Source organism: Passer montanus, unplaced genomic scaffold, assembly GCF_014805655.1.
Source record: "Passer montanus isolate IOZ18808 unplaced genomic scaffold, ASM1480565v1 scaffold34, whole genome shotgun sequence".
NCBI classification, from domain to species: domain Eukaryota; kingdom Metazoa; phylum Chordata; class Aves; order Passeriformes; family Passeridae; genus Passer; species Passer montanus.
The window spans coordinates 2,729,416-2,747,228 of NW_024368152.1; the positions used below are offsets into that span (position 1 = coordinate 2,729,416).

Genomic DNA, 17,813 nt, shown 5'->3' on the forward strand with positions numbered 1-17,813 from the left:
ATCTCTTTATAGCCTTTCCTAGAACAACGCCTGGGAAAGTTGTGTGTTGCTTTCTGTGACCAGAGAGCTGCTACACACACCATGGGCAGGACCACAGGCAGGACCTCATCCTTCTTCACAGATTTACATATTAAATTCACCAATTTTGGTGCAGACAATCAGCTTTGGTACTCCTACTAGCAACAATCTGCACTTAAAGCACCCAATATTTACTTTTAATCAGACTTTAAAATCTAGAATTTGCACCCTGGACAATGATATGAGCATCAGTAAAACTGTAGCTTAAAGTTTAATGGCTTTTCTTTTGCTTTATCTGAGAAAAAGCCAATTTAAAATCATGCCTTAAGACAGCTTCTTCAAATTTACCCTTGAAGATCAACATGAACCCTTTAAAGTCTGAAATGTAAAATAAAAAATCAGTTTCTACAGACAGCAGGCCAGCACCACCACTGCCAGGAAATCCAGGGCTTCCAACCTCGAAGAAGACCCCAAGCACCACCACAGCTGGCACTAGGTTCTGAAAACCCAGGAAGTAAAATATTTCAGGGAATAGAGACATTTCTATTTTTCCCAAAGACTGCTACTGCTGTTTGGCCAAAATTAGCAGCCGGGGATGAGCGTGCTGAGACCCAGACCTGCCCAGCCCTGTGGCAGGGCTGCACATCCCCACTCCTCCCCACGGAACTTGTCTAACGCTCGTTTTCAGAGCACACAGGAGGACCAACACCTCAGCTTGTGTGTCCCCAGCAAAACAATTTAAAGTCTTAAGAACCTTGCTGCACCATGCTTCCTCCTGAAGGCACACATGCAGAGACAGAGCCATTGCAAAACACTGCTCTCATTGCCATTATTGCTTCACAAGTCAGTCTGTGGCCAGAAAGCCTCCCTGAATAAAAAGCAATGGGTTCAACCGACAGGGATGAGAATGGTCTCCCCATCTAACTCATCTGAATCTCACAGAACTCATGGCATTTAAATGTAAGCTTTTACAAAAGTAATTCACTTGTTTTGGCATTATTCTAAAGCAAAGCTTGTGGATAGAAGTTTTAAAAAATCGGCTTGCTTTACCCGGCTTCATAGGAAGCAGGCAGCTTGTATTTTGGGAAGAATCAATGGCACAAATAAAAATTTTCTGAAAACCACACTCACCATTTTACCGTGTTTCTTACATTTTAAAATTTAAAAAAAATCCTGATAATTCTTAGAAGTACAATGTCATATGTACAAACTATAGAATTTTCCTTATGGCCATAGATAGAAATAACAGCAGTCTTACAGGCATTGAAAGCATAAAAATTAGAAGCAGAGAACAAAGAAATCCTAAAGTGAGCTGAGACAGTCTTTCAAAGCAGTGTAACACAAAGACTGAATTTTAAAAACATACTGTCTTACTCAGACATAAAGTAACATTTAGTTCCTCAGGAATCTGTCACATTTTCACATTTTCTTCCCCACATTCACGAACTACGAAGAAGCATTTTGAATTTATTATGAGCTCCCAATTAATCAAATTAAGACTGAAATTAAAAGTAGAGACAAAACAAAACAAACCCAAAAACAGGTCTGAAGTTGGAATACAGCTTCAATGGGAAATAAAAAAAAACCTCTGGAAAATAGTTTACCTTTCCTGGTAGCCTGGATATAGATAAAAGAAGAGACATGTGGGGAAAAAAAAAAAAAAAAAAAAAAAAAAGACCAACCCAGAAAAAAACATTTATTTGTCCCTTTCCTGCACTCTCTTTAAGTGCTAAGTAGGCAAACATTATGGCAAAGGCTTAAACAATGCTTCCTGAGCCCTTTAACATGTTTACCCTGCATAAAGCCAGTTTCTGGCTGGTAGGAGTTTGATATCAACCTCCCACTTACTTATCTATAGTATACAGATTTTTACACTGTACCCATCTCCATGGTATCCAAGAGCCTTTTCACACTGCTCTCCTCCCACTTGCTCCCCACTTTGTTTCTCTCCTCCCTAGGGAAACTGACAGGAGAATTCCTCAGCAAAACTGTCACCTTTCCCTCTACAAGCCTCTCCTTTCCCCTGCTGCTTTCCTTTCATTCATTTGCATGCTGTAATACCCAGTTTATTGCTTAAAATACCTAAAATACCTGATCAGTCTCAGAGATTTTTCTCTAATTTTACAGAAGATTCTTAGATTTTTTTTTTCCTTTTGGTTGTTTGAAATGTACCCACACGAGCAATTTGAGGGAGAATCTTTACCCAAAGAAGACTTGGATTGGTTTCTGCTGTACAAATCAAAATATGTGAGCAACCAGAGGGATTTACTTGGGGGACAGGGGAGAGGCAAAAGAGAAACAGGTTTCAGTGATATTAACTGATGATTTAACCTTCAGTTGTTTTATAAGCTCTCAGCTGGGAGTTAAAGCATTGCAATACTAAATTAAAAATGGACTCATAGATGCAGAAACAGAATAAATAATACAGCAGGTGGTATGTCCTTCACATCAAGGTGCTTCCCTAGCAGTAGGCAAATTAACTTTGGTCAATGGTGTACAGCTAGACACTCACATGTAGCAGGAGCATAGTCTTTGCTTATCATGCCGAGATGAAAGCACCCACAAATGCAGTGAAAAATACTAATTCTTGTGGTTGGATATTGATTTGGTGTATTTACATTTGTTTTCATTATATGTTGCTGTGCTTAGAGATAAATATATATATATCTGTCATAGTGTTCAAATTTTAACCTGTAGCTATACATAATATAGGTATTCAGAAAGCTCCTTAGAGCAGCACAGGGTAGCTAAAGAGCTGGTTTAAGTTTAATAAAGACCATATTTTTATAAATTTGCTTGGAAACTTTCCTTCAATTTCTTTAAAATAAGACAGATAAGTCCTTTGTGTGTTCAGTATACAACTTTTTTTTTTTTTTTAGAGTAATATAACAAGAACTAGAATTTATTCCCAAAAAACAATTGAAGTTTGGAAAGTATTAACTTCAAACCCACTAAAAAAATCCCCACTTTACAGAGAAGCAGAAACGTGAAGCAAAATAATGCTCGTGTACAAAAAGGCCTCTGTGAAATTGATATCTACTCACTTAAAAGGATCTGCTGCACAAAGATGATCAGGCCTCTCTTTGGTAGTGAATGATAAAATGTTTTGCTTTCTACTCCACTTATAATTGGACTGCTAAAATAGCCATAGAAAAATGAGATATATACTATTTTTCCTTCTCCATTTACATTTTTTTCTGCTAAAAATTGAGTCAACTGAAAATGAATGTTTCACAGGTCCAAATTTGCAGAACACCCAACTCAGGAGTCCAAGTGCTTGATAAGTGAAATTTAAGGCAGAACTTAACAAGGATTTATACTGTGATTTGTAACTTGCCAGAAGGAAAGAAGCTTAACTTGATTTTCAGGTCCAAGATGAGGCAATATTTTTCTGCTTTTTACATCCTAGAAATCTAATGAACCCAAAGACTAGAAAGGCAGAACATATCCTTTTAGGCATGCCAGCCACACAGGTCCTCTTTGTGGCCCTTGTGGTCATGTTCAACCATTTCCAAGGGCTGCCTCTGGGAGAGCCCCCTATGTTCCAAACCTCCCTCCCCACAAAACTATTCCAATTAGCATGTGAGGCATTTTGATTGCAAGAATAAGGTAACATTAAAAAAAGAAAATGTGTCAAAAACATACTGGGAAAATCCACATCAATTTATAACATTTCAGAGAAAATAGATTGCAGAATTTGAGATTTAATCATATACTGATGGTTGCAAAGAAATGGTCCATGGGCAGAGTCAGCCACCAAGTGTGCCCTGCATCCTCTGTGGAAGCAGTACAGTACTGGAGACAATTCAGGTTAGATATTCGGTTGTGATCCAGTGACTTCCTATCTTTTTTGTTTTTCAAACCTTGTGTCACTTCTTTGGAAAAGAGAGACACCTCTTAGACCTTGCTACCTGCACTGCTCTGTGCTAAGCACTGCTGCCTTCCTGCCATCCACACAAGCCTTACGGAATTAATTTTTTCTGTTTTCATTCTAAGATCACATCCATTCTATCTCTGTATTTGGTTTTCCTTATATTTGTTTCAGGGCTTTTCAGGAAAAAGTTTTAGGAATTTTTTTTAGAAACAATTTCTTTCTCAGCTACTACAGAGAGGTTTTGGAGTAATGTTTGTAATAGATCTTAAACCACTAGAAATTCTGTGCTCATGCTGCTCTGAATGTCTTTTATTGCCTTCTGTCATTAAAGGGGTATATTATATTTTTGTTTTAATTTGTATTATTGTTTCCATCCATTTTTGGCTTCATACCTGAGGATTTTAGATGTCTTTGTCCCATTAGAACTGCTGAAGGAGAAGAAACTTCTCTGTAAGTTATTCACTGGTACTTCTTAGGCAGAAAAGAAGCATTTGGGATTTGGCTGCTCACAGCAGCCACTTATCTGGCAGGTCTGTAAAGGTATCTGACTTAAGTCAGGGTGTTGCAAGCAGGCAAGGTTTCCTGTTCACAAGCTGTTGGGTGATACAAACCACCATAAATCAAAGGCTTCTAATTACAGCATAACCATGATTCTTTCAGAGCAGACAGGCCCATGCAGGATAAGGGGAAATTGTTTTAAACTAAAAGGGGAGACATTTAGATTAGAGAGTAGGAAGAAATTCTGTACTCAGAGGGTCATGAGGCACTGGAATAGATTGCCCAGAGAAGTTGTGAGTGCCCTTTCCCTGAAAGTGTGCAAGGTCGGGTTGGATGGGACTTTGACCCCCAACCTACTATAGTGCAAGGTGCCCCTGCCTATGGCATGGGGGTAGGAACTAGATGGTCTCTAAGATCCCTTCTAACCCATATTTTCTATAATTCTATGATGATTCTATGCAACCAGGTGGTAAAGTGCTGTATCAAGGCTGCTTGCCTTCAGATTTCTAACAATATGCAGTTGGTTCAACCTACCAAAGTCAAATCTGAACTTCATAGCACTCCCACCAGCATAATTATATTTGGTCAAGCTTTTTAAGGGGTATCTAGGGAGTGCATCAACAAATACCAGTTATCATTTCCATTCCTGTAAGAACTCAAAAGATAACTTCATTACTAGTGTACCTCTTCTGTGTCTCAGTTGAAGCTGATATTCATACAGCCTACTCCAGCATCAGCAACGGTTCTAACTCCTAAAATCAGTCCTTGAAATATCCAGCTCTGGCAGAAGAGAGCATCATGACCAGTGGCACCTGCCTTCCCAAGCTTCCTCCAAAACCATACGTGTTCCCTGCCAGAGCAGCACAGACCCCACTTGCAACAGCAAAGCTGGCCCAAGTAGAACATATTAAGACTTGATTTTTTTTTCTTTGTCTGGTACTGCCAGAGGTAGTAGAGATTTTTGCAAGACCTTTCAATAATTGCCTGTGAGCTGTCAGTTCTTCTGCCCTCCCAAGGAAACAACCTTTCCTCTTAGCTCCTGATGAGACGTGCCCTGCTGCAAAGGCAGCCTGTGCCAAAACGTCTCCCACCCACAGTGGTGTGAGTGAGAAGCCTGCTTTGTCAGTTCATTTCATTGTATTCTGATAAGATAGCCCAGGCTTGGCCAAATAAGTTTCCTCAAGATTTTACTAGATTGCTATTGTCCAATATCCAATTTCTCATATACACTGATGTTTTAATTCCTTTTCCCAAAAGCTAATTTAATGTCCAAACAGAACTTGCTAATTATTTTTCTGCATTGTGGGGTTTTTAGTAAAAGTAGTTTCTTTTATCATCCTCTGCCTTAGCCACCATTCCCAATTAGTTATCAAGAACATAAATAAAACATTATGATTTTGCGGAAAGGAAAAGTTACAATGAAAATAAATAAATCATGTTTGCCATATATCACACACTTTGGCATTGTATCAATGTATTTATCATTGCACACCTTATCACATTTAAATATGTATATTGTGTTCTTTTCATTTTGAATAAAAGGAAATTATAAAGAGGATGAATTTCAAAAATATTCAGAAAATATTACAATATCCGTACTAATATGTGTTCTTTCAGAGTGTATTACCTCTCAAAAAATACAACTTCTCTACAACTCTTTCCATGATTAAAGGAAGTACTGACAGCAACAACAGAAGGAACATTTCCTTAGCAGAGTTTTCAACAAAAGGTGGCAGATATTTAAGTAATGAGGAAATCATTGACTGCATTATCTACTTTTTACATCTCAAACAAAACTAAGAGAAAATAACTCAGAAGAGAGGGTATAGTGCTACAATGACCCCAGATAACATAGCTGATCTTGCACTGCCATTGGCTTCACTACTTCTATCCAGTTACCATGACAAGCTACGCTGAAAGGCTTGATAATTTTTTGATGACCCAGGAAAGAAAACATGATAACCATTATGACACTTTTCAGAGTAATGTTAGCATGAATCTGCATGAGAATGAACTAATTATAATTGCCGTACAATTAAAAAGTATTTATAAACATGAATCTTTTAGAAGTTATCATCTGAAGTGTGATCCACATTGCTTTCATAAGAATATACTGACTAAACAGAGTAACTAGCAAAGCCTGAGGAAAAAAAAAACCTATGTAGACTGGAGTTAGCTCTGAAGTGATTCAAAATAATACCTTAAGACAGTCTTTTCATACTTAATACTTAATGGTAAGAAAATAAGTAGTGCTGCTGGCAACAGCCACAAACCCTATTTATTTCTAACTTCCTTTTCAGTATTTAGACACTTAGAGAACAATACATCAGCAAGAGCAAAAAACTTTTAAATCTTTCATTTGTCAGAAGTTTACACTCTTGACTGACAGAACAAGACTGCTGCAGTGATACATATACTTTTGACCTCTGGGTCCAATTACTGTAATTGACAGCACTTACAAGAGATTCCACAAATTATTTAAGATGCCTGAGACTAAACACAGCATGGTAAATACAGGTCCATTTGGAACTCTCCACTTTGTTGTTCAAATAATTGCACCATTACACCATTGTCCAAAACTATGCCTTCAAAAATCTGGAACAAGGAATGTCAAAGCTCTCTGAAGCTGAGAAATGATGATGCTCTCAAAGTGCTCTGAATTGGAGAGATGATGGTGTGGTCCTTCCCAGACTAATATTGCTGGGAGAAAGAGGACAAGACTCTTCATTTGATGTTTTAACTCCTTTTTCCAAAAGTAAATTATTAGGAGGATAAACTTCTGCACAAAAGCAATTGCATTTTCAACTTTCTTTCAGGTGAAGCATTCCTAACTATCTCATCATCTGATTGACAGCAGGCTGACTATGATCCAGCAGCATGGCCACATAGCCAAGAGGGCCAATGGCATCCTGGCTTGTATCAGGAATAGTGTGGCCAGCAGGATTGACCATTCTTCTTCTGTACTTGGCATTGGTGAGGCCACACCTTGAGTGCTGTGTCCAGTTCTGCGCCCCCCCAGTTTAGGAAGTATGTTGAGGTGCTGAAGCATGTCCAGAGAAGGGTAGCAAGGCTGGTGAAAAGTCTGGAGCACAAGTCCTCTGAGGATTGGCTGAGGGAGCTGGGGTTGTTGAGCCTGAAGAAGACGAGGTTCAGGGGAGACCTCATCACTGATCACTCTCTACAGCTGCCTGAAAGGAGGTTGCAGCCAGGTAGGGGTTGGTATCTTCTCCCAGGCAACAAGTGACAGGACAAGAGGACACAGTGTTAAGCTGCATCAAGGGAAGATTAGGTTGGAAATTAGGAAGAAGTTCTTCTCAGAAAGAGTGATTTGGTATTGGAATGCCAGGGAGGTGGTGGAGTCAGAAAAGACTGGATGAGGCACTGAGTGCCATGGTCTGGTTGACAAGATGGTGTTAGGTCATGGGTTGGACCCGACGATCTCAAAGGTCTTTTCCAACCTACTTGATCCTGTGATTCAGTGATCAGATTAATGCAGTCATTGCACACATTTAGCAACAAAAACAAACAAATTCACTTTCCTGAGACTGTACCTGAGAAACAAGTCTTGGTGTAAAACAGAAATCACGAACATTTATTCTACCTCTTACCACCATGAGCAGCAGTGACATCTCCTACCTGATGGCAATAGCCTAGATGCAAGATATTTCGTCTCTGGCATGATAGGATCATGTGGATTATGGGCACAGAAATAACTGTGACAGATCACTAATAGTCCAAAGGTGATCACAGCTTTCCACAGAGACTCTGCAGAGGTAAGAACCCAAGCTTCATCTTGTGCTGAAGAAGGGATGGCCAGACCAGCTATCTCAGGAGTTTGCTGCTTGCCTGGACCTCAGGTCCTGCATGTCCTAGAGCACTTGCAGAGGTTCAGCCAGCTCCTGCATAACATCCCTGAGCTGCACATCCAGGAAGATCAAGGAGGGGAACACTTCAGTTAACTGGATATAGCAAGTACATGAGGCTGGATAGAATACATGCAAGGGATACAAGAGTGATGACTGTGAGTCCTCTCTCTGTCTTGGAAAGTGATCACTTTCTCAGGGCAAGAGGTAGGGGGATCCTGAGAAAGAGAAGGCTAAAGACGTGCCAGAGATTTTTTTTCTTGTGTAATCTTCATCCTTGAAGATTTTCAAAACTCAGATTAAAAAGCCCTGAGAAACCTGCTATAACTTTGAAAGTAGCCTGCACTGAACAGAGGCTTGGACTTGATGATCTCTGGAAGTCTCTTCCAACTTAAGTTCTTCCCCAGTTTTAATAAATTAGATTTAATGTACTGATACCATCAAATATCATAGTAAAATACAAGATTAAAATGCATCAGTTCCTCTATCCTCCTTCAAATATAGTTTTAATTGACATATGCAATTTCTATTTGTACTAATGAATCTTAAATTTGAATTGTGAGTACATTTACATCCACCTGCAAAATCCAAAAGTCGTATACAATCATAGCAGCTTTAGAAGGCAGCTAAAGACAGGTATTCCCTCAGAAGTTACTAGTCAATCCATGGCTATAATTTTTAATTTGTGGGAGAGTAAGGCATGGAGAATCATTTGGCCCAAGAAGCTGCTTATGAAATCTTAACTGATCTGCTATGATTTATCTTTAAGCATCTGTATTGGGTCTGACTGAGGTAAAGTTCACAGGCCTCACAGTGCTGTGCTTTGCACTGGTAGCTGGATGGGTGTGGATGACACACCAGTGTTTTGTCTACTGCTAAGCAGCACTGTCCCTCTGACATCCCTTCCCTCATCAAAGAGATGGGAGTGGGCAAGATCCTGGCAGGGGACCAGGCCAGCTGACCCAAATTAGCCAAAGGGATATTCCATACCAGATGGGGCCAGCTCAGATATGAAAGCTAAGGGAGAGAGGACGAGGGGGGGCATTTGTGACTCTTCAGAGTTTACCTCCCAGAGAAACCACTCATGTGCTGAAGTCCTGCTTCCCAGGAATGTCCAAACATCACTCACTGATGGGAAGTAGAGATTGACTTTTCCCTTCACTTATGTGCAATGAAACCACTCATGTGCTGAAGTCCTGCTTCCCAGGAATGTCCAAACATCACTCACTGATGGGAAGTAGAGACTGACTTTTCCCTTCACTTATGTGCAACGCATAAGTTGTTGCCATCTTATTGCAAAGGTTTCATACCTTCTTGGAGACTTCTCAGGGGCAGCTCTTCACAGCACTGACACATTCTCCTCCTCGACACAGCCAACAAACTCCATCCCATATCTCAACCAGCCAACCTGTTCTTTTACAATACCCCTCTTAATTTGATCCAGCTGTGGCCTATTAAGGGCAGGCTTGTTCTTAATGCTTGATAATTGGCACAGCTGTAACTCCTTAGGGGACAGATTACCTTCACCACTATCTCTATTCTCTTTGAATTGTGAGTACATTTACATCCACCTGCAAAATCCAAAAGTCGTATAGAATCATAGCAGCTTTAGAAGGCAGCTAAAGACAGGTATTCCCTCAGAAGTTACTAGTCAATCCATGGCTATAATTTTTAATTTGTGGGAGAGTAAGGCATGGAGAATCATTTGGCCCAAGAAGCTGCTTATGAAATCTTAACTGATCTGCTATGATTTATCTTTAAGCATCTGTATTGGGTCTGACTGAGGTAAAGTTCACAGGCCTCACAGTGCTGTGCTTTGCACTGGTAGCTGGATGGGTGTGGATGACACACCAGTGTTTTGTCTACTGCTAAGCAGCACTGTCCCTCTGACATCCCTTCCCTCATCAAAGAGATGGGAGTGGGCAAGATCCTGGCAGGGGACCAGGCCAGCTGACCCAAATTAGCCAAAGGGATATTCCATACCAGATGGGGCCAGCTCAGATATGAAAGCTAAGGGAGAGAGGACGAGGGGGGGCATTTGTGACTCTTCAGAGTTTACCTCCCAGAGAAACCACTCATGTGCTGAAGTCCTGCTTCCCAGGAATGTCCAAACATCACTCACTGATGGGAAGTAGAGACTGACTTTTCCCTTCACTTATGTGCAACGCATAAGTTGTTGCCATCTTATTGCAAAGGTTTCATACCTTCTTGGAGATTTCTCAGGGGCAGCTCTTCACAGCACTGCCACATTCTCCTCCTCTGCACAGCCAACAAACTCCATCTCATATCTCAACCAGCCAACCTGTTCTTTTACAATACCCCTCTTAATTTGATCCAGCTGTGGCCTATTAAGGGCAGGCTTGTTCTTAATGCTTGATAATTGGCACAGCTGTAACTCCTTAGGGGGCAGATTACCTTCACCACTATCTCTATTCTCCTACATTTTATCTTCCACACAGACTTCTCATCTTCTTTCCTTCCTTCCCACCCCACCCACTGGTTGTTCTCCATCTTATTCTCTCCCCTTTCCCACTGGGAAAGGGAGTGATAGAGCAACTTAGTGGGCATCTCGCACCCAGCCAATGTCAACCCCCTACACCATCTGATGGAATTTTGAGCAAATACAAATTCTAGAGCTTGCTATACAAATATTAGAGCAGAATAAACATCTTCATTTTCACTCTCTAAAATACAAAGGAAAGCAACAACAGCCCCTTTTGTTCCCCCAGCACTAGTCTACTAAGGATACAAAGCACGTATCGGCAGGCCTTGCAATGCCTAGACTGCAAAGTCTTCTGGTTGGAGAGGATGGTACTACAGTGGTAGGAACAACCCCTCCTCTGGTGAAAGGACCACTCGGTGTTACTCTTGCCACTGCCATTCCCTGAGGCTACACACCAAAAAGGTGCAGGTAAAGGCTGGTATAGAGCAAGGCTACAGGACATCATAGCAAATACTTTCAAGATGGGGAATTTTAAGCCCTTTAGCAAACAGGTCCTGGCTTCCTCCCCACACTTGTAACTCCTCTCAAAGACTGTCAGCACAAACACATGCTATGCACTGAGATACCTCTGCTACTGTCCCTGACAGTTTTCTTTTATTTCTCCTGCGTAGAAGTCACAGTCCTCCTTATGGGACCTTTTGGATCCTACATGCCTACCTACTCTTTCCAAAGGGATGAAACCCTGCCAGGCAGAGTTGAGCTGGGCTGCAATAGCCTGCAGCACACCCACACAGTGGAAAAAAGCTCCTTCTCTCTCAGGAATGGTCTCCAATAGCACACCAAAACCAGAGCTGGAGAAGTGGAGGTGCCCCACCATCAGGGAGAGGGTTGCATCTCATGGCACCAACCTTCCCCATGCTCCTGGTACCTCACGGGGCATCATGTGACTCCTCAAAGGTTTTGTTACAGATGTGGGATGTTTCCTTGCTTCCATCTCACCCACACACCATTAACAAAGTCAGTCACGGCTTGGGCCCTCTCAGGTTTTAGTCTGGGACATTATTGTGAAATATGTTTTTACTGTGGCTTGTTGCAAGAGATCTTTTTAATGCACAATGTCAAAAAATTATGTGATTCAAATGCACAGATTATTGAGATAATAATAGTGTATATATAAGGCAAATACCAGGGAATACCAGGTGGTATTTCTCCTTGCTGCTCTGGAATTGTACTTAAAATTTATGTGTGAAGCACGTGGATTTTAAATATTTTGATGCCTATTTTTGCACTGCAAAAGCAAATCCATTAAACATGTAAAAAAAGAGTTATAGTCCTTCCATGCATCTTTGTTACAAAGAAACTAATTGTCATTAAAAATTAAAGTTTATGATTTTGTGCTAGGACTTGGCAACAATGGCCTGCTTTATTCTACTGTGTAGGAGTCACATAGAAACAAAGACATTCAGTTCAAAAATTATGAACAAGGTAAAAGAGGATGTTTTAAGTATAAAAGTTACCACAACAAAAATAAGAAAGGAAACATCCCAGCTGTTTATCTGCATTTATGGTACTGGTATCACAGATCTTTCCTACTGTGACGTAAACTCATATCAAAAGTTGTGAATCATTACTTCAACTATCCAGGAAGTTACTTTATGTTTTATAATTTATTAGTAGTTTGGATTTTAGAAACTATTTGAAAAATCAAATTTCAAATTTATTAATAGCTAAAAATAGACATCACCTATATAAATGGGGGAAACTGAAGTCTCCACTGTGTAGGGACCAGAGTCTGCAAATATTATTTGGTATTACATGTCCAACAAGGTTTTTATACATTTGTCGCTTTGGAGAAGTTGAGACTCTAGACATAAGTAGCACTTTGTCATTGATGAAAGACCCACTGAGATGAATCAGATGTCTGATATTTCACCGAGCCATTTTCCCTGCTCAGGTGAAAGTTGCCCTGAAAACTGGGCACCAGGCAAAATTTTTCCAACAGCTGCTTTGTTGTATGATGTAAGTCAAATCTATTAGTCATCTTTCAGTCCAACACACAAACTGAAGCAGCAGTACACTAAAGAACTCATGCATAGGCAGAACTGGGACATTTCACTCCTGATGGACAACTGCAAGTGACAGCAGAAAACCAGAGAAGGATGGAATATTTTTAGGAATACTTACTTCATAGATTTAGGCTATACAATTCTTTTATGCAAAGAGAACAAACAGAGAAGGATGCCTGTGCCTCATTCATGCCCTTGGCAATGTTTGATAGCACAGGGGGATATAGATTTCAGCATACAAAGTGAATGCCCACACCTCCTTCCCCAATGAGCAGGCATTCTTATGGAAATAATAGTTTTCTCTTTACGACAGAAATATTACTCTCATTTCATTTAGTGTTGAACAATATGATCGTTTACTGCAAGCCCCAGTCATCTGGAGAGATTTTGCTGAAGGTGGGATAAAACAAGGCTAGCTCTCAGTAAGCAGCTTATAATTTTTTCAGTATCAGTTAAACAGTTATGCTTCTGGTAGTGATTTTTAAGGAGGGAGATCCTCATTTGTGCAGTCAGTTTTTGAGAATACAAAATTGGAAGAGTGGTAGGGCAGTGTTCATCTGTGAGCTGATGATACCACACTGTTAAAATTGTGTTGCTTCAATGCATTGCTCTAGTCCTGATCAGTTTAGTGTGTACACACCATCAGGTGATCCAAAGCTGCACACAGAGAAAGGGTATCTTTGATGCCTATTAAGGTGGGAAGACAGGGTAAAACACACACAAACACGTCTATTTCTCTGCAGTTGACGCTCCTCCAGCGCAGTGGGAGGAGTGAGGGGAGCCTGGGGAATCCCCAGGAGTGTTTCCAAGCTGGCAGTCATAAAATACCCAACACACTCTTGGGGATAGTCTTAATCTGAGCACTGGAGATGACAGTGCTGTCTCACCTCCTGAGAGACAGGCAATAGAGGCACAGCTTATCTACAATATGGGAGACTGAGCTGCAAGTCAAGTGTCTGACAAATGGAGATGGGAGAATCTTATCTTTTAAATGGCTGCCATGAGCAGTTATTGTGAGAAAACATTCATCTTCACTGATGAAGATTTTCTTCATTTTGCAGAGTTAGAAAAATTTACTAATGTTACTCAGACCACAAAAAGCCCTAAAATTTAGCGGTCAGAGGACTTGAAAAAAAAAAAAAGGAGAGATGTTCCTGCCTCTTTGGAAATACTAATTTAAGTATTTTGTACAAAGCAGAAGTAGTTCAGTACCTTCATAGAAAAATGTCCTCAATTTTAGAGCACTGGAGTGGGGAATAACTGAAATTAATCAGAGGAATATTTGGATCTGCTCTATCTACATCCCAGGACAACACACTTAGTACTTCCCTATAAAGACATTATTAACAATTAACACTTTTCTTTAGCTGTCTACATTTTGGGGGGTCTTGTAAGGCTTGCAAGGGGCAGTGAGGCTGTACAAAGTTAAATAGTTGTCTGACTAGGACAAATTTTTTACTGTTTTTTTTTTTTAATGATGCTTCTAGAGTTTTCATTTACCATCAGAGGAATAAGCACAAGAACTGGTGCAAGGGTACAGGAACTTTTTTTTTTTTTTTTGGTAAATGTATATGTGGAATGACCTTTTATGTATCCATTTTCTTAACTACAAGCTAAAGTAAATGTAGTTTTAGAAGCTTTTTTTTTCTTACTGTCTTGACTATCCAGTTGAAAATGCATTGTTTTCAGCTTGTTTGTTTTTAATTCTTCATTTCGGGTTGTTTTCAAGGAAATGTCACCTCTCAAGAACAAAAGGTTAAGTCACACAATGCTGAACTATATAATCAGTCTGCTTGACAAGCCTAGGCTGCTGAAAATATTAACAAATGAGCACCTGACTAGAAGACAAGCCATCTCCACTGACAAAATTTCCTTTTTCAGTGTTTTAATTATTCTCATGGGTCATCCTCTCTTCATATACATCAGAATTGATGTTACCTCATGACTGGTAAACACCAGCAATTTATTTTCTTCAAACCTGAATCTACAATTAGTAATGAAATTTCCTGAGTCTGTCCCAGATGCACTGGTGTGATGAAAGACTAAAGAGCTCTGCCACTCAGCATTTGCATTGCTTATTCTAGCCAAAATGTTATTTAAAAAGCTAGCAAAAATGTTTTGACACAGACAAGATTCCAAAGTATAAGTAGCCTGTTTATTTACAAGAATGATCTGTACAACTTATGCAATATCCTACTGAATTTCAGACTGCCTTAGATTTATGAGTTTTTGTTATTCAAACACACAAAAAAAAATCCATGAGGTAACTGCAGCTAATTTGCTGTTTGGAGTGCTTAGAGAAAGTGGCAATTCATTTTGTGGCTCTCATTTAAACACCAAGAGAAGATATTGTGATCTGTGAACTAGAACAGAAACGTTATTGTTATGTGACATAGTGTGGAAATTCATATCAATGCAAATGAGGGGGGAAAATTGTTAAATAAAATAAACTACTACTTCAGTACCTGTGGGTAGTTTCCTTTGACCCATCTTCAGGAAAGGATGATCCTTTAAATTCCATACTGATTTTTCAGGCAGATAAGTAAGTGCTTTCTACGTTTCAAAGGCGACCTGCTCTTTGCTGCCCATATTTTTTCATATTTAAAATAATGAGATCAGGAATAATAGCAAATTTATGTACATGATAATAGAAGGCAATATTTACATTGTGTAACTGATGAAAATATGGTTGAAGACCTTCTTTGTATTCACTTGTTTGAACAAATAATTAATTCATGCTGAAGCCTCTTCAAATGCATGGATATGGCATGGTCTACTCTTGATCACAAAGAAAATAGCACAAATTCTGGTCCCCTCTTCAGTGCTGGCTTCCTCACTGGCATGTACTGTGTGCTTGTCATTCTTTGTAACTGTGAATTTGAACAATTGGAAATGGGACACAGACACTTGGCATTCATTGCTGGAAATCAAATTTAAAACCATGGAAAACTGAAAGTCTGAATGTGATTACAGATTTAACTACAAGCATTAGGAGTGAAAAAATGTAATAAGCCTTTAGGTATCAACAGAATAAGTGTAAGAGTCACAAAAATTTACATATAACTTGAGGAAACAGAACAAAATAACATTAATTGGCTCAGAATAATAAAATAAATACTCCAGGGGTCATGTATGTTTGCTCTTTGACTTGGCACAGATGTTTATTATAGTTCAGTATTTTGTTGTGATAAATATCCATTCACAAGTCAAGCCCTGATTCAGCAGTATGTCCACATTTAATCACATATTGAACTGCAAAATATAGACTTAATTATTTTATTGGGTTGCAGCATAGACATAATCCCTATTAGATCTATTATTAAATTATAAATATTTAAATTAGTAAATCTAATAATATTTGCTATATATACATTTGGGTCATAACTTCAAAGCCAATAAGTATTGCAACTGAAAAATTTAACACAAAAGTACAAAATACAAAGGGTAAACAATGTCCCTGTTTGTTACCATTGGATTTGCATTGATAGCTATGAGGCTGCCATCACTCCCATGCAGTTTATACATGTGGCATTCCCTGCATCACACTGTATATCCAGCCTGTCCTGCTGTATTCTGACCATGGTTTATTACACCTGTGACATTGTGGAGCCTTTGCTGAGAAAGAGAAATACCAGACCGGACACCAGAAGGTTACAACTAATTGTCTACTGGTTGGCTTGGTCAATACCTTTATGTTTTAGTGCCTCAGGGCAAAATTCATCCTTCAGGCACTGCTTAGGGAAAAGAATGAGGGAAAGTCACTAAGGCAGAAGCAGCCCCTTGAGGATGTTCCACAACTCTGGAATTCCAATAGCAAGTCTTCTTCTGCTGACTCAGCTACACTGGAACAGGTGGGTTTGGAATAAGAGTACAGGCTTTGCCAAGGGTATAAAGGAATACAGGAATATATAGTGTATGTTCCCATACATGTGTTCATTGTTTTTACTCCAAAGTTTTTTACTAAAGTAAAAAACAAGGGCCAAGAAGTTGCAATTAGCTTATTTATCATTTTTAGACTAATGTTAGTTATATTGAGTAATATAACTAATGCAAATGAGATGGTAATTTGGCCCTACTCTGAAGAGTTACAGCAACACCGGAAATGCAAAAGAGAAAATAAAACCTGCACATCATTCTTGGGATCTGAGAAAAAATGCTTTGTTCCCTGCTGCTTTGCCCACTTGGCCCTATCAACTGATGCAAAACAGTCTTTACCAAAAACAACTAGAGCACAAAAATTAATCTAAACGATTCAAAGTAACACAATAGTCTTTCACAGTATGAATACTTTAGTGTATACATTTCTTACAGTAACAGCTAGTAATAATAACCTTTTGTTCTTTCAGTTTACGCAGGACATTTTGAATTTACTAAGGTTAAGGATACTACAACAGACTAGAGGTGGGTTTTTTCCAAAGGGGGGTGATTAGGTAAAACAGAGGAGCACGTAAAATGCAAATGCACAACCTAAAACACCAGAATTTTTCATGCTTTCTTATATTTAATGTGGTTTTTCCAAACATTAATTAGCTCATATATATCCATATACACCTTTATATTTAACACAGTATCCTAGATATTTTATTTAATAAACCCTAAAAGTAGTAGTGCAAATAGACAAAACAGTAACTCTGTCTTCCCACATTTTTAACTGATTAGACAACATTATAGCTTACACAGAAGCAAATATTATAATTAAGTCTATCAATTTCATTACAACTTCACTGTTTTCACCTGCTCATCCTCTATCTTGATTCATCCAAAATAGCATTTGGAATGCATCATTGTAATAATTGTAATTTGTGGTTTATTGTGAACGCTGTTTTTAGAAAGTCCACTAAAAACATGTTCATCTCTGTGAATTGGGTGTGCAGGATTAAAGAAAACAAAGAGGGGCTCACATGCAGCCTTGGGGATGGTCTGCCTTGAGAAGGCTGATGTGGTTCCTGCTCCTCATCACCCACAGTGTCCTTGTTGCAGAAATCACACCTGCATGGGAGGGAGCTCAGCTACCAGAGCACGCAGCAGCTGCTGCCAAGCAGGTCCTATTT

General features: G+C 39.3%; 1 protein-coding gene across 2 annotated transcripts in view; it reads right to left on the minus strand.

The window, feature by feature from the left end:
• Positions 1-17,813, minus strand: part of DLGAP2 (DLG associated protein 2) — a 446,234-nt gene that overhangs the window by 367,235 nt on the left and 61,186 nt on the right. The window lies entirely within an intron of this gene.